This window comes from Diprion similis, chromosome 14 (genome assembly GCF_021155765.1).
Source record: "Diprion similis isolate iyDipSimi1 chromosome 14, iyDipSimi1.1, whole genome shotgun sequence".
In the NCBI taxonomy this organism is placed as follows: Eukaryota; Metazoa; Arthropoda; class Insecta; order Hymenoptera; family Diprionidae; genus Diprion; species Diprion similis.
Window position 1 is genome coordinate 5,483,910 of NC_060118.1, and position 19,867 is coordinate 5,503,776.

The 19,867-nt window shown below is 35.6% G+C and overlaps 1 protein-coding gene across 3 annotated transcripts in view; it reads right to left on the bottom strand.

The window, feature by feature from the left end:
- Window positions 1–19,867, bottom strand: part of LOC124414653 — a 284,193-nt gene that overhangs the window by 189,384 nt on the left and 74,942 nt on the right. For 2 of the 3 annotated variants that reach the window (XM_046895665.1, XM_046895662.1), the window contains exon 3: window positions 15,306–15,337. The exons of the other annotated variant lie outside the window; for it this stretch is intronic. The gene's annotated coding sequence lies outside the window, so the exon portion shown is untranslated. The remainder of the gene's footprint in view (window positions 1–15,305; window positions 15,338–19,867) is intronic. 3 annotated transcript variants of the gene reach the window in all.

A 19,867-nucleotide genomic window follows, 5' to 3' on the forward strand; every position in this document is an offset into this window, starting at 1 on the left:
TTTCGAGGGGGTTTGTTAAGGGAAGTTTAGTTTTATCGTCCCTGAGGAGCGTCACGTGCCGACTGCCCTTTATCGGCATCTGTTTAGGATTATCGTCGAAGTAAAACGCCGAGAGACTTATTGCAAGGGTGGGGCAATTCCGCCTGGAGAGAGACGATTCTCAACCCCTCGCGTTTCAATTTACCAGAAGGTAAATAAGTGCCGACGCTTATTTCGCGAAGTGAATCGTCGATGAAAAAGAAAAGAAGGTGAGAAAGCGATCCTGCTCGTTACAGAAGTGAAGGAAAGAATTTTCCAGTCGAATTCAATGGCATAAATTATTCAATAAAATATAATTTCACAATTTTATTCGTATAAATTATGAACGATCATGTATTTCTGTCAAGCCAGTTACATAGTAAAATTAATCGGAAAAATTTTGTACAGAATAATGGAACCAAAAAATCTTCACACATTGTGGCCTTGAAGGTGGAATGGCAGTAAGGTTACTGAAGCTTTCACCACTGTCATAAAGATCAAGTAACGACCTAGAAAGAATATCTCATGGAATGGGATTCAGGTTTAATGAATTGGAATATTTTATACACATTATAGGACAATTTATTATCAATTTAAGAAGTGGATTTCTCTCGACCCTGAATCCTACTCTTTGTTGGATTTTTTCCGGGGTTGTGCGATTAATCAATTGATTGAAAAAACGATTATTAGGAAAAATCAGCAGGAGAAACAACGATTAATGGCAAAAAGCAACGGTAAGGAAAACGATTGGTCGAAAAAACCATCGTTAAGAACTATTAATCTGCCAAACGAATAGTCGGAAAAAGAATCTATAGAAAAAAATATTATCCAAAATATCAATTTATGCAAGAAACGATTAATACGAAAGAAAAAACGATTCATGATAAAAAGAGTTGATTGGGAATACGATTAATTGGAAAAACGAATCATACAAAAAATTATTAATCGGAAATAACTATGAACGGGAGGAATTATAAAAATTATAAATTGGAAAAACTATTAATCTGAGAAACAATTAGTCAAAAAGACGAATAATTGAAGAATGATTGCTAGTCAAAACTATGACTAAATAAAATGAAAAAAAAAAAAAAAATGAATAAGAAATTAAACTGTCAATCGGTAAACTCAATAATGGTAAAAATGACTAATAGAAAAAAATAAATGGCTGAAATTCCGATGGATAGAATAATCGATTAATTTTCACAACCTAATTCCTACTCCAGTTTCAGTAGAAAATAAATAGAACTTTTAACCCCATTCAATAATTCACAGATGAAGTTTGTTTTTGGGCCGCTCGAATAATACAGTGAGGCGATAGAAAACAGAATCCTACTATTCGCGTGACGTATAAATTGGTGGCAGATAGACGTGAATGCTTCGTTTCGAATTTGGAAAAGGCTGAGCAAAGCTAATTTTATTCCAGGAGCGGGTTCAAGTGTCGAAATCGCAGCTTTAAGGACCTTTGACTTGCCTACTGCATTCGCTCTCCTTCTTTTCATGGAATACTTTCAACGGGAAAACGAGGGAACGAAGAAGCGACTCAGCTCAGCGAGTTGGAAGAGGATAGACGCTGGGAAAGAGAGAAATGCCGGATGATCGATACCCCTGAACGAACATCCAGATGATTTTTCAAACCGCACCCCTGCAGAAACTGACGCAGGTTACACAACGTTGCGAAGATTAAGTAAACTTTCCTGAATTCTGCTACAAAAGAGCGATGTAACGTCGAAATTTGAACCCTTTTCGTTCATTTGTTGATTTAATATAGGAAAAAGGGTAAGTTTGCTCGGTCGGTAAAGGTAGGACTACTACATGACCTTAATATCTGGTACCTACCACTTTCGTGGACATCTACAAACAGAGGTGAAAAGCATTTGAAGGGAAGTTACGATGAGACAAAGACTCGAGAAGTTCTAAATTCTGGATATAAAGAAATGAACAAGATTCCTTTTCAGTAAAAATTGAGGAAAGGTTTTTGAGAATGAATTGGCTGTACCGTCTGAATCAAAAGTTCTAAACAAAACAAAGAACGTTTGAAAAATCTCTAAAAATATTCTTTGCGATAATGATAGTAAACACGAATCAAACAACTTCTACTTCAGGTAATTGAAAACATTCTGATCATATAAGGCGAGATATGGAACAATACGATAAAAGGTTTCACAATTATACCGTTCAAATCGATTAAGCTCTGCTTTCGATCTAATTCTAACGTTTTTAGAATTGATGATATTCGTTTTACAAATATTTATCTCCAGAGTGAATAAACTTTTTTCCCTTTTTAAACTTCTTCTAAATTTTGATTATCACAATATTATTCATTTGGCTAAATTCATTTCGTGTCATCCCTGATAATTGAAATCTGCCTCATATGGTAGATTGCCTGTCGATATGATAGTTAAATAACAAATTATAAACACGTCAATTATAGAATATGAGTAGTATAGAAAAGTGTAAAAAATTTTGTGACAAGTATTCGACTTAGGTGTACTTTTCCGTTTGGTTGATTCTCTTTCAATTTTCATGAAAACTGTACGTAAATAAGGCAACATAACCTCACTTTCTAGGTTCGAAATCAAACAGCTTTTGTGTTTTCTTCTAAAATTTAAAATCTTCATGCGACACTCAAGGTCAGCCTTGTTTTTTGCCGATATTTTTTTCTCAGTAATATCTTCATCGTTTAACATAAATCTACCCGGTCTAGTTCTCCCATTAAGGTTATGCAACAGTCCTACCTTACCAACAGAGTAAAGTCATCCTTTCTTTCGATACATCGTAGAAATTTGAACGCTTTCCGTTCATTTCCTTATTTAATATAGGAAAAAAGAGTAAGTTTGCTCAGTCGGTAAAGATAGAATGAATACATAACCTTAAATTTTGTGTTCAAATCGGTATTTTTATATGTTTTATTCGTGTTACTTGATCAGTGACTTGGTGTGAAGTTCTGGATGTGGAAATATACAGTAATAGTAAATTCAATGATTTCGAGACGATGTCATTCCAGTCGTGATCCGTTTGCATCATGTATTACCCGTCAAGATTCTTGCGAATCTCTGCAACGATCCTTAGATTCTCGTCTAACGCGAAATACCTCTTTTATCCGTACAACCCCTATCAATCAGGATTTACGTTTAATCTTTGGTAAAATCTCCCGTGGATTACTTCTGTAAGTTTTCGACCACTTTATCTTTTGTAAGGTAACTTGCCTACAGCAGCCAGATCCAAAGCTTTTGTAAAATTCACAAAACATGTTATTACTATAACGATTAACCAAGCGCAATAACAAGTCCGAGCAATTACCAGGCCGAAATTGAAAGTTTCAAAAGCAGCGCGAAATAAATTGAAAAATTTGATTTCATATATCCACGAGACGAAACTCCCTTTTTTCTTCGTTCAATCTCCACAGCTTCGACCTTTTCAGAGTCCCTCTCATTTTCACTTTATCGCCGAACGCGCGGGCACAACGTATCCTTATTGTGATTTTTTTTTTTTATTATTCATTCATTTCTTTTTATTACAAGGATATCAAGTCAACAAACAATCTGGGGAATTTTTATTTGAACGAACTCACAATTTTATATCGTAAGCAAAGTTGAAAGTGAAAAAAATTTTTGTCGTAAACAACAAAACAAGCTGCATGGCGTATATAAGTTGAACGTGTATACTCGGGTGCTGAAGAAGAAAAAAAAAAAAAAAAAAATTCTTTCAAACCGTATTAAAATTTTCGTTGGGCATCTCAAATCAAATATCTCAGTCAAATATAATCTCTTAATATTGATATTTAAAGGTGCCTATTTTCTTTTTTCATTTTTCATTCAAATAACACGTAAAGAAAAATGGAAAATTGTTTTTTTCTCGTAAACGGCTTAACTTATAAACTATCCAATTACATGTTTTTGGGAAATTTCACGCTCCATAAAAAAGTACTGCAATAGAATTTTCCTAACACCAACCGATTAAGAAATATTCGCCTATAAACATTGAATCATCGTGAATATCTGAAAGCTCGTATTTGACTAATAATAAAATGATCTATTTGAAATGGTCTATTGCAATTTTTTTTGTCTTTGGGCGTTTGAAAATAGAAAAAAAAAATTGTTTTGGAACATCCTAGTGCATACGCGTCAGTCGGTTTAAACAATTTCCAACCAGTTCAAACATCCTTAACCCTTTCAGCCTCACCGCAATGCGTAATGCATGAGACGTACGTTACGTAACCCAAGCCTAAGTCTGAACGTCGCAAGTCGTCTGTCGTGAAAAGTGGAGAGGATAAGGATACGGAAGCTAGAAGATAGAAGCGAGGAGAGGGAGGGGATGAAATCTCCCTTTGAAAGTGGGTTCACTTGTTGGAGCTCTTTTCGTACTTACAGACAGACGGTTTCCAGCAACGGAATAGGCGCACTTCACATATTTACACATACCTTAAGTCAGTTTAGACGTAACTCAAAGTCACACCAGCATGTGAAATCGGTGAAAGCGGAAGAAAAATTTAAGGTTTTATTTTTTCGTGTGCAAAACTTTCGACAAAATCGTCGAATAAATAATACAAAAAAACCGAATGAGCGAAATAATTTCGTAGGATTGTATTGTTTGATAATGAAAATATTTCTGAAAGTTATGATGTTGCGTTCATTTTGAACAATTTTTCATACGAATTCGACGAGTTGCAAGGTTTTAAACAATCGGACAGTTTTCAAATGAGTTTTCTAGAAATAATACTTTGCATCTTTTTTTCATGCCTCAAAAATTTACTAATTTAAATATTATTTAAGTTCTGTACTATTTGCACAATTGCTTGATCGAAAAGTCTAATTTGAGCTGCTCACATGATCGAGTCAAATGAAGATATCATGGAATGATAACCATAAGAATTGGAAAAAAAAGTTGATCTACTTTGCGCTGATTCCGTTAAGTTCTCCAAGAATTTTCATATTTCACGAAGATTACAAATTTTGTGAATAATTTTCGAATAAAAATCGAATAAAGAAATCTCTTCTTACACGAATAATCAGCATTCGATGTAAATATTTTGATCTACTTCGTACTATTTTCATCGAGGATCGTAATTTTATGAATGATCTAAACAAAAAAAGAGAAAAGCAAAAAAATGTAAGTTCTGTGTTGAGGTGACGGTGATCAACGGAAGCCGGGATTTCATACCTCACGAGTAATCAGACAGCTGAAACTGATTTCGAGTCTATATCATTGGTAATTACGATGCATCCCCAGCAAACACAAGCCATACATACATGCACTCTGTTTACACGCATGAACTATGTGTGTAACATGTGTACAGAGCATTTGTATGCGTACTGGAAGCCAATGTGGATGTACCTGAATCCATTGGTGCCGATCAGTACCTACAGCGCGTGTAGAACTATTGACGTTTGCGTTTGACGATCGTGCAGAATCAATGCATATACTCGTAAGCTGAACAGATCTTCGAATAGGCAGCCAAGTAACAGTTTCAGGGTACTAGAGTCGTTGAAAATTTGTTCTGTGATCGGTAATTATCTTAATTTCTACAATTTCTTCGTTATTTTAATTCTAGTTGGTACTTTAGGAGAAGTCTGCTTCATTACCGAGCGTACTTCTTCTCAATCATTTACCGACCGAGGGTAACAAGGGCTTAGTTGATAAGATTGATCTTCGGGAATATTAATTGACCTTGGGAGTCCGTTCCCCGTATAGTGTAAAAGGATTTTTCGAATTTGTTTTCTCAATTTGTGAATAGTGATGGAGGATTGGTAAGACTTGCCGAATTAAAGAACTTGCAAAACTTGGTGAATCGTCAAACCATCCATCAATCATTACGCAGTCTCTGTGTAATGTTTCAGCAGTCTGCATAACTTTTATGCGCGGCAACCTAATTGAGATTAGTTTGTGATGACATATTTTGGGGTTCCCATCCACAATATCCGTTTTCGAAATTCCCCCAGATAAAATCCCGTCTGAGAAAATCCCCCTCGCACAAAACTCCCCCGGACAAAATTCCCCTTCACCAATATTATTATACGTTTGTTAATGTTCGTACGATAATTTAGTAATTTGTTTATTCATTTTTTTTAGGTATTTACGTACTTTGACGTATTTACATCGTATGCATAGAACTCCTACGACACGCTGCTTTCTTCGAGATCAAAGCCTTTAAGTAAGATGTCTACCAACTATCTAAAGAAATCCCTATATTGTTAGGGAATTATTTTTCTGGCGAACGCTACCCTGCTCGCGAATGCCATCATGGATAGTTGTGGTGTGAGTTATTTGAAATCCCACTCATTTTTTCCCCACGCAGATGCAACGTCACAACAATTAATCACCACCGATCTAGGGTATTTTGGGGTTGTTGGTACCATCTTACTTAAATCCAGTCCAGCACGAGAGATAAACTTTTTTGGAGAAGAAAGCTGCACTCCTAGGCACACCATGTATACTCACACCACGGTTTGATTGGACTCCTGTTCTTTTGTAACGAAGGACATTAGTTCGCAAGATTCTTTCATTAAATTCCAAGGCAATTTCCACTGGCATTTTAATTACTTGAAGCATAACTTCTCCTAATTATAATACTATACTTTATTCTAGTTCAAAATGATCGATTCTCCATTTCCTAATTTTAACGTCTTAAAGTAATCATAGTCTGACTAATTTTAGTCACTTTTTTGCACAAGAATTTTCAACTTCATGAACCAACACCTTGACTGAAACGAATAGGTGCTCATTTCCAGTGAATTGGCATCTACAGAAACGTCTAAAATGGAAGATTAAAAAACAACAGACGTCCGAGCGATTTTAGAATTACCTTTCCAAGCGCATCGGCAGGAATGAGGGTAATTCAAATGAGAGGGGCATGCCATTAGTGAAATTCAGTACAAGTCGCAAGCTCTCCCGTAATCGTCTTATAATTGACTCTCGTTCCGTGAAATTTTGTATTCTCCTTTTCTTGCAATGTTTGTGTATTATTACTTACATTTAACTTCATTTTGTGTCATATTAACTAATGTTTGACCACAAAAAAGAATCTAATGCAATTGTATATTTTTGTATCACGATATGTGATTATAACCTTAAATCGTTCATTGTCTTACTCACGACATTGATTTATAGAAAAATATAATGGTTCAATTGTGAATTCAATGATATTAACCCATTTCAGCCACGATTTGATTGTGTAGATCGATTTTGATAAAAATTATTGTCTGAAAGTTTTTGGAGTCGCTGATTACAAATCCGGCATTGGATTTTCAAATTCCAAAATGGCAGATACAATATGACGAATATCAAATTTTTTAAATTCATTAGTTTTCCGAAAACTCTGTACCTGCGGGTGTTTGGGTTTTTTGATTTTGAAAATCCAATTCCGGATTCGTAATCAGCAACCCTAAAAACCCGCAGGTGCAGAGTTTTAGGAAAATTAATGAATTTTAAAAATTTGATGTCCACCATATTGGATCCGCCATTTTGAATTTTAAGAATCTAATGCCGGATTCGTAATCAGCGACCCCGAAAACCCAGAAATCCAAACTTTCGTAGAATTTGGTACCATTTCGAAAGTGAAAATGAATTTTTACCAGAAAACAAATTTTTTTAGGATTATTCTTTATTTATAACAAATGAATTAATACGTTTTTCGAGTGAGTGTAAAAAAAACTGATTACAAATGGTTGGAAATACGTTTTAACACCAAAAAACTGATAGGTTCAAGGTAGTTCACTGGGTGACCCACCATGACGGAAAGGGTTAATCGGTAAACTGAGTTAAAATTACAAACTTTGTGTTTTACTGTTGTTATATTCAATATTAAGTTCCCCTCAAAATATAAAATCTTATGTACGTATTTATTTCTTGGAGGTTCTGAGGAAGGTCGATCTTTGTTTTGACCGAAACGTCGACCAATTTGAATAAACAGTTTAACCGTTTATTCCCACGAAGCGTATTTTGGTTATTGATTCTACGGTCAAGCAAAATTGCATGCATTATTATATGTGTATAATATTTGATATTAAAGTTTAGTAAATTGTATTAATATATGCGTAGATACTAAAGAGAAAATCAATATTATCAACTAAACGAGATCGCAGGATCATTTAAATTGAACGTCAATTTCATTTGATACCCACTCACATATATTCTGGAACAAAGAAAGGAAAAGTTTAAACGATAAATCTAACGTGGAGGTAAAACTTTTCAAGTTTTTCTTGAGAATAAAATCTCGGCCCACAACCTTTCTACTTTTATTTTATACGTAGGTATATAGATATGAATGTTCGGCACCGTGAGAAAATCGTTAAAAACTTCGTTCTCGTTCAATTTTTATTTCTAGTTTTGTCGTTCACTTTTTTTTTTTTATCTCAATCTAAGTGATTTTTCTACAGCCTAAACACCTTCGCGTTTGAATTGAGTCTATGGTGTGCATGTGGGCTAAATCAATCAACGATTTAATGTTAACAATTTTTATTTTTACGGTGATTTCTTACCGTTTTTCTCTCAACAGAATCAGTTTTGAGTTACATTTTTCTCAAGATTTTCATATGGTACTTAAAGCATACGAGATATTTAAAAAAAAATACAAAAAAAAAAAATAGTTCTGAAATATATTTCATTCCATTAAAAGTACTTTAAAATTGCGAAGATCATGAAATTAATTTCTTTGACAATGTTTCATCATATTTCCAATTGAGATTGTACTCGAAATCAGTGTTCACAATAAATTCACAATAATTATTATTTACACTATTTCAATTTAATTTCAATCAACCTTTCTACAGATTTATTTATTTATTTACTTTCCATTGGGTGAAAGATGCTCCGGATCTGGTCTTGAAATTTAAACGGACGCAATTTTGATATGATCAGAACAGATGTTGACATTTTTTTTTATCACTTTCGCAAATTTAGAAAAAGTGTATCTTTGAAAAGGTATGAATTCAACGCAAAAGAAATTAGTAGTTTTAGAAATTGTACCATTACCTCAAAATTTGTCAACAGAATTGAAAATAGCGAGTGTTAAAATGGCCCCATATATGCAACTAACGATTTTATTCACGTCACCTTTAACTTTACATTTCGTAATTAATGCATGAGTATTTCCCCAACAATGGTAAACAATGGAAAAATGGCAAGATGGTTAATTAAGTGCAATTATTAATATGAATTAAAAATTAAAAAAACGTGGTGATGGATCTCAATTCGTCATCGTCTGTACGGACATTCACGTACTCGGGATATATATCAGCGGGTGACTCGTCCCCGAGCGATTTGGTGAATTCCTCTTTCCGTGGGTCGCGTAACTGGATACGTAATGGCATAATGGAATAAAGTTTTCCACTCGGTGTGATGGGGTCGGAGTGACATTGAACTCAGGGTTTGGCGCGACGGACAGAAGCATAAAGGGAGAAGAGGGCGTCCAAAATTCGTCGGGAATTCTAGATGAGTGTAGCAAAGTGTCAATTTACTTAACGTAGGTTGACCACATTCGACATGTTGAAATGAATTGAATGCTTCTAGCAATCTAATCAACTACACAACAGCTCAAGAATACGGGGAGAACAAAGTTCATCAAGTACCTCGATTGATATTCCATAAGTGCTAAATAGGTAAGAATTGCGGAAGGAATATATAGAATTAACACAAAATGGCAGCAGGTGTGGAGTTTCTCCTCATAATAAGGTGAACCTTTCTTATTGAAAGCGACAAACAGACGCAAAGCAGCGATAGAATTTAAATTAGGTTTCCATAGCCGAGGTACTATCCATTCACAACAATCAAAATCCAAAGTAGTCAGCTCAGTCATTATCTAAATAATGACAAGGTATTGTTAATTTTGACATCGTAATCCAACGTAACCAATTAGTGCGATTAGTTCAATTTTTAACGCTTCAAATTATTTGTCTTGTTCTTTCGGTGAAATTATTTCATCGAAGTTTAACAGATTATTAAACATTCATAGATGTAAACGAAAGATACGTCGTCACATCAGAAAAAAGTACGAAGAAAAGAAAGATGGATCACTAATCAATAATGATGTGAAAGGAAACTCAACCCTAGTTACATTTCTGGGAAAAAATATGGTGTCATCTGACTGTGTTGCCAGATCAGGGTTTTTCCCCTAGATTTAGGGGGTTTTGTAGCATCTAGGGGGAAAGAATCTTCAGGGGTTTTTCCAGGGGTTTTATTTTGACCTTATAAACTTTAGAATCACGCATTGCCTTGTTAGTTAAAATGGCTTTGATCAGAATTAATATCATTCTAGAGAAATTTATGAATTTGTTTTATTTGACGTGTTTCGATGCTTGTTTCAATATTTGCTGCGACAATGAGTGCGGCAATACCTCGACCGCATTTGTTTGGGCTTGTCTTGGCCGTCTGCGCTCAGCGCAAAACATGTGTAATATGTTCATAATGCCATCCGTACCCGCCATTTTATTAGGAACAAATCTAGGGGGAAATCTAGGGGATTTTTATTTCCAATTTAGGGGGATTTCGAGGCAAATGTTGGCAGACTTGGAAGGAAGCTGATTGAGCCATCTGGCAACAATGCGTCATCATCGTGACGTCAACAAATCTAACTAGTTCTAAATGTTAGATTCCCTACAGGGAAAAGGGTTGCTTCAAGTGTTTGTTGAGAAGTAAATGGTAACATAAATGGCAGTAACTTCTACGCGATGATAAATGCCTATAAAAAATACCGATGAACATATAAAAGCTTTACGTTCTTACTTCAAGAATTAACCACGATTAGAAAGAAAGGTACAGTTCTTAACATCGTTGCGTTCGTTTAGCGGCAGCCAATTCGTCATGTTTACTATGATCTGCGAGTGAAACTATACCTATGGTCTCATCTCTAATTTACGCGTGTAATCATCAAGTTGCTCTGGTGCAGATTAACGCGTGCATATGACCAGATCATCCGCATGGAACAGATGATGGCAGTGCCCCAAAGGCAACGTGGCAAGTCATTAGCGCTCCACGTGTGATATAACGGATCCGAAACACTGCTCCAATGCATGCATGCCTGTAGCAATCGAATGCCAGTTGCAAACGTCGATGACATTTGGCGCCCAAGTTTCGACAAAAACCCAACCCAATAACGTGAGTGGACCCATTTCATCAGTGCTGAACATGTCGCGAGGTATAAGTTTGAACTAAAATAGTTAGGGTGGTAAGATGATTTTCATCATGAAAATACTATAAGCATTTATAACTATACCCTTCATAAACATACCCAAGCGCTAACGTAGTCGTGAAGAAATTTCCACTTTCGCACCGTAGCATCACCATTTGGCGATCGCATGGTTGATCATAAACTCAAACTTTCCCAATCACTTTATTACCCTCGGTACGTGACTTTCTAGTATTTTTCTATCACGTTCAACCGTTGCCATAAAAACTACCCTCAACCTAGCTCTTCTCCGGGCCAAAAATTATAACCTAACCATTGTCTCTAGCATCCCTCTTACATTTTCCTGACCAATTAAACTTGTTAAAAAATTCTCCCACTTTCTATCCTCAACCAATATACCAATGTATATACGAACTTCTATTTACTTGGGAATAATTCCTTTTCGCTCCTCCTATCCTCGCTAACAACCAAAATATCCGAAAACCATTTCTCCGGTTTAACACGATCTTCTTTGTGGTACACTACTACCATCGTCCTGAAACTTGAACTGAAGACCTTTAGCTCCGAGAATATCCAACGCTTTTCAAATTTATATTGTCGTTAACAATCTATCCAAACCAAACATCAAGCAACCTCAACAAAACTAACTTGAAACCAATTTGTAAACGAAAACTGTAACCCTGCAAGTAAACCGATTAATTCTAGAGTATATTTTTGTAGATAGTATTCTGTGAGTTGATCAATTATTATCTAACCCGCAACGCATCTATGATACTTTAGTTAGAATTGGAGGAGTTCACACTGATAAGACTCAGTTTGAATAATTTTCACGTGGACGTGTGAAAAGAACACATTAGATAAAAGTAATTTCATATTTTGATTTTCAGCAACGTCACGGATGGAATGAAAATTTCTTGGCCTATATGTTGAGTACAATACCTCGTACACATGCGAAAATTGATTCTGTGACAGCCAATTTTTCTCCATTGCCATCGTTATCGACTAGGGAGTAAAATTAGCTTTCGCAGAATTAATTTCCATTATTTACGCATTGCGCCTACGATCTTATTGTTTTTCTTGAATGAAGAGATTAGCAATTAGCGGTGATACAAAATCCCCGGGCAACATTCGAAAACCTCAATGCATATTCCATTTGGGGTTGAACTCTCATCACTTAGTTTCTAGTCAACTATAACATGTTCCAAAAGAAATCAAATCGGAGAGATCGACCTGGGATACCGTCCTTATTAGTGGTATCAATTCCCGGCAAAAAGCTGTTCGAAAGGAAAACCATTCAACTGCGCATCAATCAGAGCAAAGGGAAGCTGACTATTTTCGCTTACCTGATTCAACGTTTCGTGGTCAGAAGGAAAGGACACGTGGATACGTTAATGCGTTAGAGATTTTTTATTGAGCCTGTTGAGTTTAAAAACACGTAAGCATACAGGTCTGGACATAAAGGTTCATCTAGTGTCCATTAATGTTGAAAACAAAAAAAAAAATTCTCATGGGAATAATGATCAAATCCACGAATTAAGTATTTTGAAAATAACTGTTGTTTTTTTATATACATTCATTGGGACCAATGATTTCAATAATGATTCAGCAGAGAATTAGCTTCTAAAATGTGCAAGAAGTACGAAGTTTCATTTTGTCTACAATAATTCTAATCATTTAGGCTGTTGATTGTAAAAATGACGCAACTGTAACCAAGTTTCTACATATAATTTTGCAGCGTATGAAATTTTTCAGCTTGATGAAACAGAAAGATTCGCGTGACTAGAATTCTAAGAATGAGTTTGGGATTCAAAAACTAAGCTAAGTCACTATCTTATATGATAACTGCGAACATGAATAGTCTGTAATAATTCATACAGACATTGTGCACAAAGACGGACTAAAGGTTACGACATTTTTCCGTAAAGTGTGACTAACGCGACTCCCATAAAAAATTATTGGCAATAATATTGACGTATGAAGACACGGAAAATTTCTGGAAAAACCGAAATACGCTGTCTCTCGTTTGTTATCGTATTTCAAGATGCGGAGACTTACCAAAATCTATCGAGGTCAGCTCTGGGGTTTCCCTTGTAATCCTACCTTGTCGAACTCGACCCAAGTGCTAAGGATATATCATATGCCGACTGAAATCTTGCCTGCAGAAGGAAAGCCCTATTTTCCCGTCTAAGCTTTTCAATCTGTTTGTGCAATATCGTGTGATGGTCAGATGCGCACTCTGACCCCGACCTTCTATAGGCCTTGTTTCGCTGCAGCAATAATGTATGTGGAACTCGGGTTATTTACTAGCAAACTGGTAACAATCTATCCAGGAATATCTTCACTCTTTAAAATGCTACCTTTTTCCTGCAACACATAGTTTGATGGAAAATATGCAACTGGTGACTGTAGTTTCAGAGATGGTACATTAAAGGCTTAAGGTGCTTATAAAGACCCGTTGTACACCACGAAAACGCGGGGATGCAAAACTCCTATACCGCTCAAGCGATCAGAGTGAGACTTGGGCAATTAATGCCTTATTTTGGCAAAAAGTGGAGCGACTTTTTACTTTTTTAAAGTTTGTAAAAAAAATTTACAGATTGGTTACCACCCACAGAAATTGGCCAAATTTTCACAGTTGCACTGAATGGATCGAACTATCTGGTATGATGCCACTCGGCGGTGATAAAACACACATTTTGAGCCTAGTCCCATGAGATTTGATAGCGAAGTGACAAAATGGCAGCTGATCTGGTTTTCGATTACGAAGAACACCGAAATCTCATTTTGGCGACATTTGTTACCGACATTACGCGCATGACGGTAATGTATGCGTGTAATGTCGGTAAAAAATTACCGGCATGCGCGTAATGTCGGTAACAAATGTCGCCAAAATGAGATTTCGGTGTTCTTCGTAATCGAAAACCAGATCACCTGCCATTTCGTAATTTCACCATCAAATCTCATAGGACTGGGCTCAAAATGTGTGTCTCATCACCACCGAGTGGCATCATACGGAAGATTTCGATCCATTCAATGCAACTGTGAAAATCTGGCCAATTTCTGTGGGTGGTAACCAATCTGTAAATTTTATTTCTAAATTTTGAAAAAGTAAACAAACACGTTGCATCCCTGCGTTTTCGAGGTGTACAACGTTAAAATATGGTGAAATAAATCGATTTTAGAAGAATTAAGAAAATGAAAACAGAGGGAGAGAGAGAGGAGTTCGATCGGCAACAAGGGTGATTTACGACAGCAAATACATCACCAGTTTGTCACGTATGTAACACAGGTCTGGAGCCAAAAAACTGTAGAGGTTTTTTATAACGTTTCTTATAGAGTTTTACTCACTGAAACCCAGAGAAAAACTGAAAAAATTCTATCACGTCAGGTTTTTTCTTGAACTCCTGTTTGTAGTTTCATTTAGAGTGAAACTCGAATTTAACTAGAATGCTGGTATGCCATTCTTAATTCTAAAAATCCTACGCTAAAGTGATATCTTACTTTCATTTCATGTGTATTAGAGTTAGACTCGAAAATAAATACAAACAGAGAAAGAGAAAATGGAAAGCGGAAGCGTGTTCGGAGAAGTATCTAAGAGTAGAAGAAAAGCTTTCATAGACAAAAAGAATGAACACGAAATATTGAGTAAATTTCAGGAAGAAATTATTTTTTTAATTTAATAAGAAATATTGTTTAGTTCATTGTAATGAAATGGTTGTTTCTTTCATCATCATAATTATACTTTTTTTTATACGAAAACCTTGTGTTTTTTCAAAAATACCGTACGTGATGTAGGGAAATGGAAGTCATTTTTGGATTCACCATACTCGAAAACATAATATTTATCAAAAACATCTCATGCAGCTGAAGTGAAATTTTTCTAAGTCAGGGTTGTTAAATCAAAAATGTCGTTGGTGTTTGTCACACTTCGAACCGTTCGGTAGCACTGCCATTGTCAGTTCTCATTTACACGCATACAAAACTACAAAAGTATCTACTACATGGGGTCCAGTCAAAAATCCGGTACTTAAAGGACATTTTCATGACATTTTCAGGTTATTGAAGGACATCCAGGCCAAAAAAAAAATAAAAAAATAAAAAAAGGACACCGTGATAACTAACAAATACGAAATCAATGTGTGGTTGACACACAATCTGAACTCACCTTTCTCTGGTCCATGGGATGAAGTGATGACCCTGTAAAAGAAGATACTGTTTAATGGTTCCACAACCTTTTGATTGGATACATTACTTTTCAACGGCAGAACCCAATTTGGATGTAATAGAATGACGAGACAGCAATAGCAAAACTTATTCAACCATAAATTGTAACATTCACCGTTAACCTAAATTTTTTTAATTGTGGAGGTTGCTTCTTTCCACCAGAAACTCGAAACGTAGCGTACACCGTGGAATCTGATAATTTCAGTAAAATGAACAATAATGTATTGCATAGAATTGACGTGATTGTAGTGACGTCAAATTTTAGGCTAGACTTGCATTTCACTGAAATCTTCCAAAGCCAAAAATTGCAGTTGCGTCTCAAATGTTTGTTAAATTCATTTCCCAAATTTCCATGCAACTGATATGACTTGACGCAAAGATCATGTGATATTGTAACCAGACAGATAACGCAATCACGAAAGCACAATTCGTATGTGAAACTCATATGCAGAGAACTTATACTTTCGTGGCTTTCACAATATCGACATGAATACAACGTTTTTGAAATGTACCAAAGCCAAATTGAATTTACATTTTGGTTTTAGTAGTCGTCGACTCTCAATCTTCAAGTCAGTCAGGAATTTGTTGCCCCAGAATAAATTCAAATAGAAGAACTATTTAAAGCTTCAAAATCAGAATATAATTTTAGAATGGATATCGTTTCGTTCAGATTCCATTCGAAATATAAGCTGAGGTAATAAATAATGGAACAGTATCGAAACTATCTTTAAAACTTCTTTATAGGTTACAAAAAAAAAAAAAAAAAAACGGTTAGCCGTGAGGTTCGGATGTAAGTTGAGTTTCAAACGACTACCCTACATATTGATGTGATCCGTTTTCTCATGTAAATTTTAATAGTTTCAAGCAAAACTGGAGATAAGAGAAAATTTTTCCTCCGATTCCTGACGTGCTTTCATGTCTCTATATTCGTTTCATACATGTGAATAACATCAATGCTGGAATTGAAATGTGTCGAAGATATGGTTAGAAAAAAAGATTTTTTGGGACCCTGTAAAGTATGATTCTTATAATCGTGAAACACTGTAATTCGCTAACTGTGAGTATATTCGTTTTTCCTTATTTCGAGTATAAACAATTTCATCGTACCCAAATTCCGTGTTGCAAAAAGCGAGAAGTTCTTCTATGACTCAGGATCAGAGGCTCGATAAACCCTAATTTTTTCCCCCGAAACGTGGAACCTACCGCTCTGATGAAAACACGTTTTTTGCTTGAACCTCAGTTTGAGCGAGGATACAATTTAATCTCTTCCGTTCGTTCCGTTTACTCCGCTGCTGTGTAATTAAAGATGAATCGGCTGGACCTTCAGGATCACGAATCAGGTAAAGCGGCAAACCGCGATTGAAAAATCACTAACAATCTTATTTTCTGCTAAGTATTCATTTGTTACAATGTTCTTCGGAACTGAAGATCCAAAAACCTAGTTCATTGAAATGAAAATTAAAATAGTCCTTCACGCGATCCGAATTCCAAGAGATGAATTGAAGATCACGTTGTTTATCCAATCGTCTGTATATATAAAGTATGATTCTAATGCGTGGATGGCGTGACAGAGATCCTACGCCATTGCTAAGAAAACCACGTGACGGTTTCTCATTTCGCTGAAATACTTCTCACCCGCGAGTGAGAACCCAATTTACTCTGTCCTTTGTTTGGATACTTGGTTAATTGAAAACTGTCTCGAAGAACCGACACTCATTTTAGTACAGTGTTAAATTTTCAAAGCCTACCTTCCCCGTTTTTAATTCACGAAGATTGAACGACAGTGAAGAGAAAATGGCAATGAAGTCTTTCTGCATAATAAATTCTCGCACTCACAGAATGTCGTGTACACCCACCGTCACGGCATCTGTCACCTCTAGAATATGTAACCGAAATAACATGTTCAATTTAGCTTAGCAATAGCTCAGGTAATATAGGGATCCGTCAACTCGAGTACGTGCAAAATAGTCCAGTCAATATAGGTGAGAATTAAAAATATTCCGGATACCACTGCATTTTTGTCAATATGAGTTTTCGACCCTCAGGACCTCAAATCTGATTTCATTTTTGAGCTGCATAGCCGGCGTTTCAAGAAAACGGCAAAATCCGACGTTTTTTTTGCGTTTTCCCCAAGAACTGCTATCGATGAATGAAAAATTACTTCACTATCGTGTGGAGCGGAAAATTCTACATCGAATTATGTCCTCATATGTCCGAAACGGAGTCGGATTAACAAATTAGGAAAAAAGAAATTCTACTTATCGACGGCATCTGGGGAATTTTGGTGAAATAATATCTTAATTAAGAAAAAAGGAGTTCTACTTATTGACGGCATCTAGGGAATTTTTGGTGGGATAATTTCTTTTTTTTTTAAATTTGTTAATTTGACTCCGTTTGTGACATATAAGGTCATAATTCGATGTAGAATTTTCCGCTCTACACGATGGTGAAGTAATTTTTTATCTACCGATAGCAATTTTTGAGAAAAATGCAAAAACCGTCAAAAATGACTTGAGATTTGATTTCCTGAGGGTCGCACACACGTTTACACAAAAATTCAGCCATTTCCCAACTATTCATAATTCAGACCTATTTTGACTGGACTAACAATAAAATCTGAAGCTAGTTAGCGAATGCGCTCTCGAGTTAGCAGATCTCTACATTACCTACGCTATCGCCAACCTCAATTGAAAGTGTCGCGTCGCTTGCCTATTCCAGGGGCCATAGATACCGTGACGGTGGGTGTATCTAGGTGAATATTCGTGATTTTATAGTCATACATACCAACATACAAATCGGAAAATTCAATCCGGTCGGTCAGCAATGTTTCAAAGTGAACCACGTGAAGTGTAATTCCCGGAATGACTTTGAACCGAACACGTGATCGTGGATTGTTCTACCATCAGTATGCAAAATAAAACGAGGCGAGCCAAATCTAAACTAATGTTCACTACTGGAACAAGCGTTGTATAATTTCATGTATACACCAGGTTCGCAGTAACAGAACAAATAATTACTCGAATGCAAAGTGTAACACGGTTAAAACGCATTCACGAGAAACAAAAAGGTTCTGGCGAACCTGCAGCTTACGCCACGTGATTCTTACTCATATTCGCAATTAAATAGGTACAAAAAAAAAAACTCTACAAAATCTGGGACGTTTTTGAAATCAGCAGAAAAACTTTACTGAGAAGAGAGTTCATTTACTCGTAACAAACGTATGTTTTTAATTATAGCGAAATAAATTTTTCGTTATTATTATCAAAATTTATTCAAGTCAAATATGATCTGCTAACCATTAACAAATTTCTATCGATCGCCATATCCAAATATACAATTGTCAATGGTAAATAAATTCTTTTCTCGGTGTAGGATCTCTTTCCAGCTCTTGGTTCACGATATAATTTACTATGAAATCGGTATCATTTTGAAGATAATCTTTGGAACAGATGAGATAACACTGAATTATTCGACATCCAAACCAATAATGCCCGAAGGGTTTGACTTGGTAGAAAAGGTGGGAGATTTTCAAACCAAATGTCGATGAAATTGAAAGAAAAATAAATATAATTAAGACAATAAGAAAATTTTGCAAACGATAACGCTTATTAACCTCGACGTTATCATGATTTCGTTTAAACTTCCTCTGTTTTTTTTCTTTTGTTCTTATAGTCGACAAAGTGGGGACACACATTTTATGTTTTTACCCACAGGCTAATATTTTCAGGGTTATGAGCAACTAAAATCTCGAAAAGTGATATAAATCACTGTGCACAAGCTGTTTTGATGTCAGCTTTTTAACGTTTGGTATATCACGTATAAAATACCGCTTCTATCAATTTTGTTGATATTATTTAAAAACATCGTTTTCCAAAATTGAAGATAAAAAGTTGCCGGTGAGTTTATCTGTCAATTTCCCCTTATGATGAAATTTTATCGAGCCCTATTTCGGCCGATCTTTCCCAACCAGTTTTATCGCCTACCAAATGGCTCATAAACCGATCGCAGGTATGGTGTAATCAAACAAAGCCATAAAAAAAATGTGGCAAATATACGCTCGCTGATTTTTGCATGAGTTTAAGATACACCGAGGCCCAAGGATTTTTTTTTTCTCCAGAGGGGGAGGAGGTCTCTAATATCGTGATGATCATCACTGATGATCCTTGAAATGGAATGTCAAGGGGATAAAAACTCATAGTCTCGTTATATTTCTCACAGATTTTGCAATCACTGAATTTCTATCTTTCGTTCAATTTTCGACTCTTTTTTCAACACTTATTCACATAAAAATTCTATAAAACTACAATGGCATGAAAAATCAGGTAAAAATTGGTGCAAATTAAAAATGTCATCCAAATAGCGGAAATTAGTTTCATTCATGATTTAGCGATAGTTAAATTTGAAGATATTTAGAATATTATAGGTTATTTTATTAGGCATTTTTGACGTTGAAATACATGCGCTACAGTCTTTTCTTTTTTTTTACATATACTCAATTTTTGT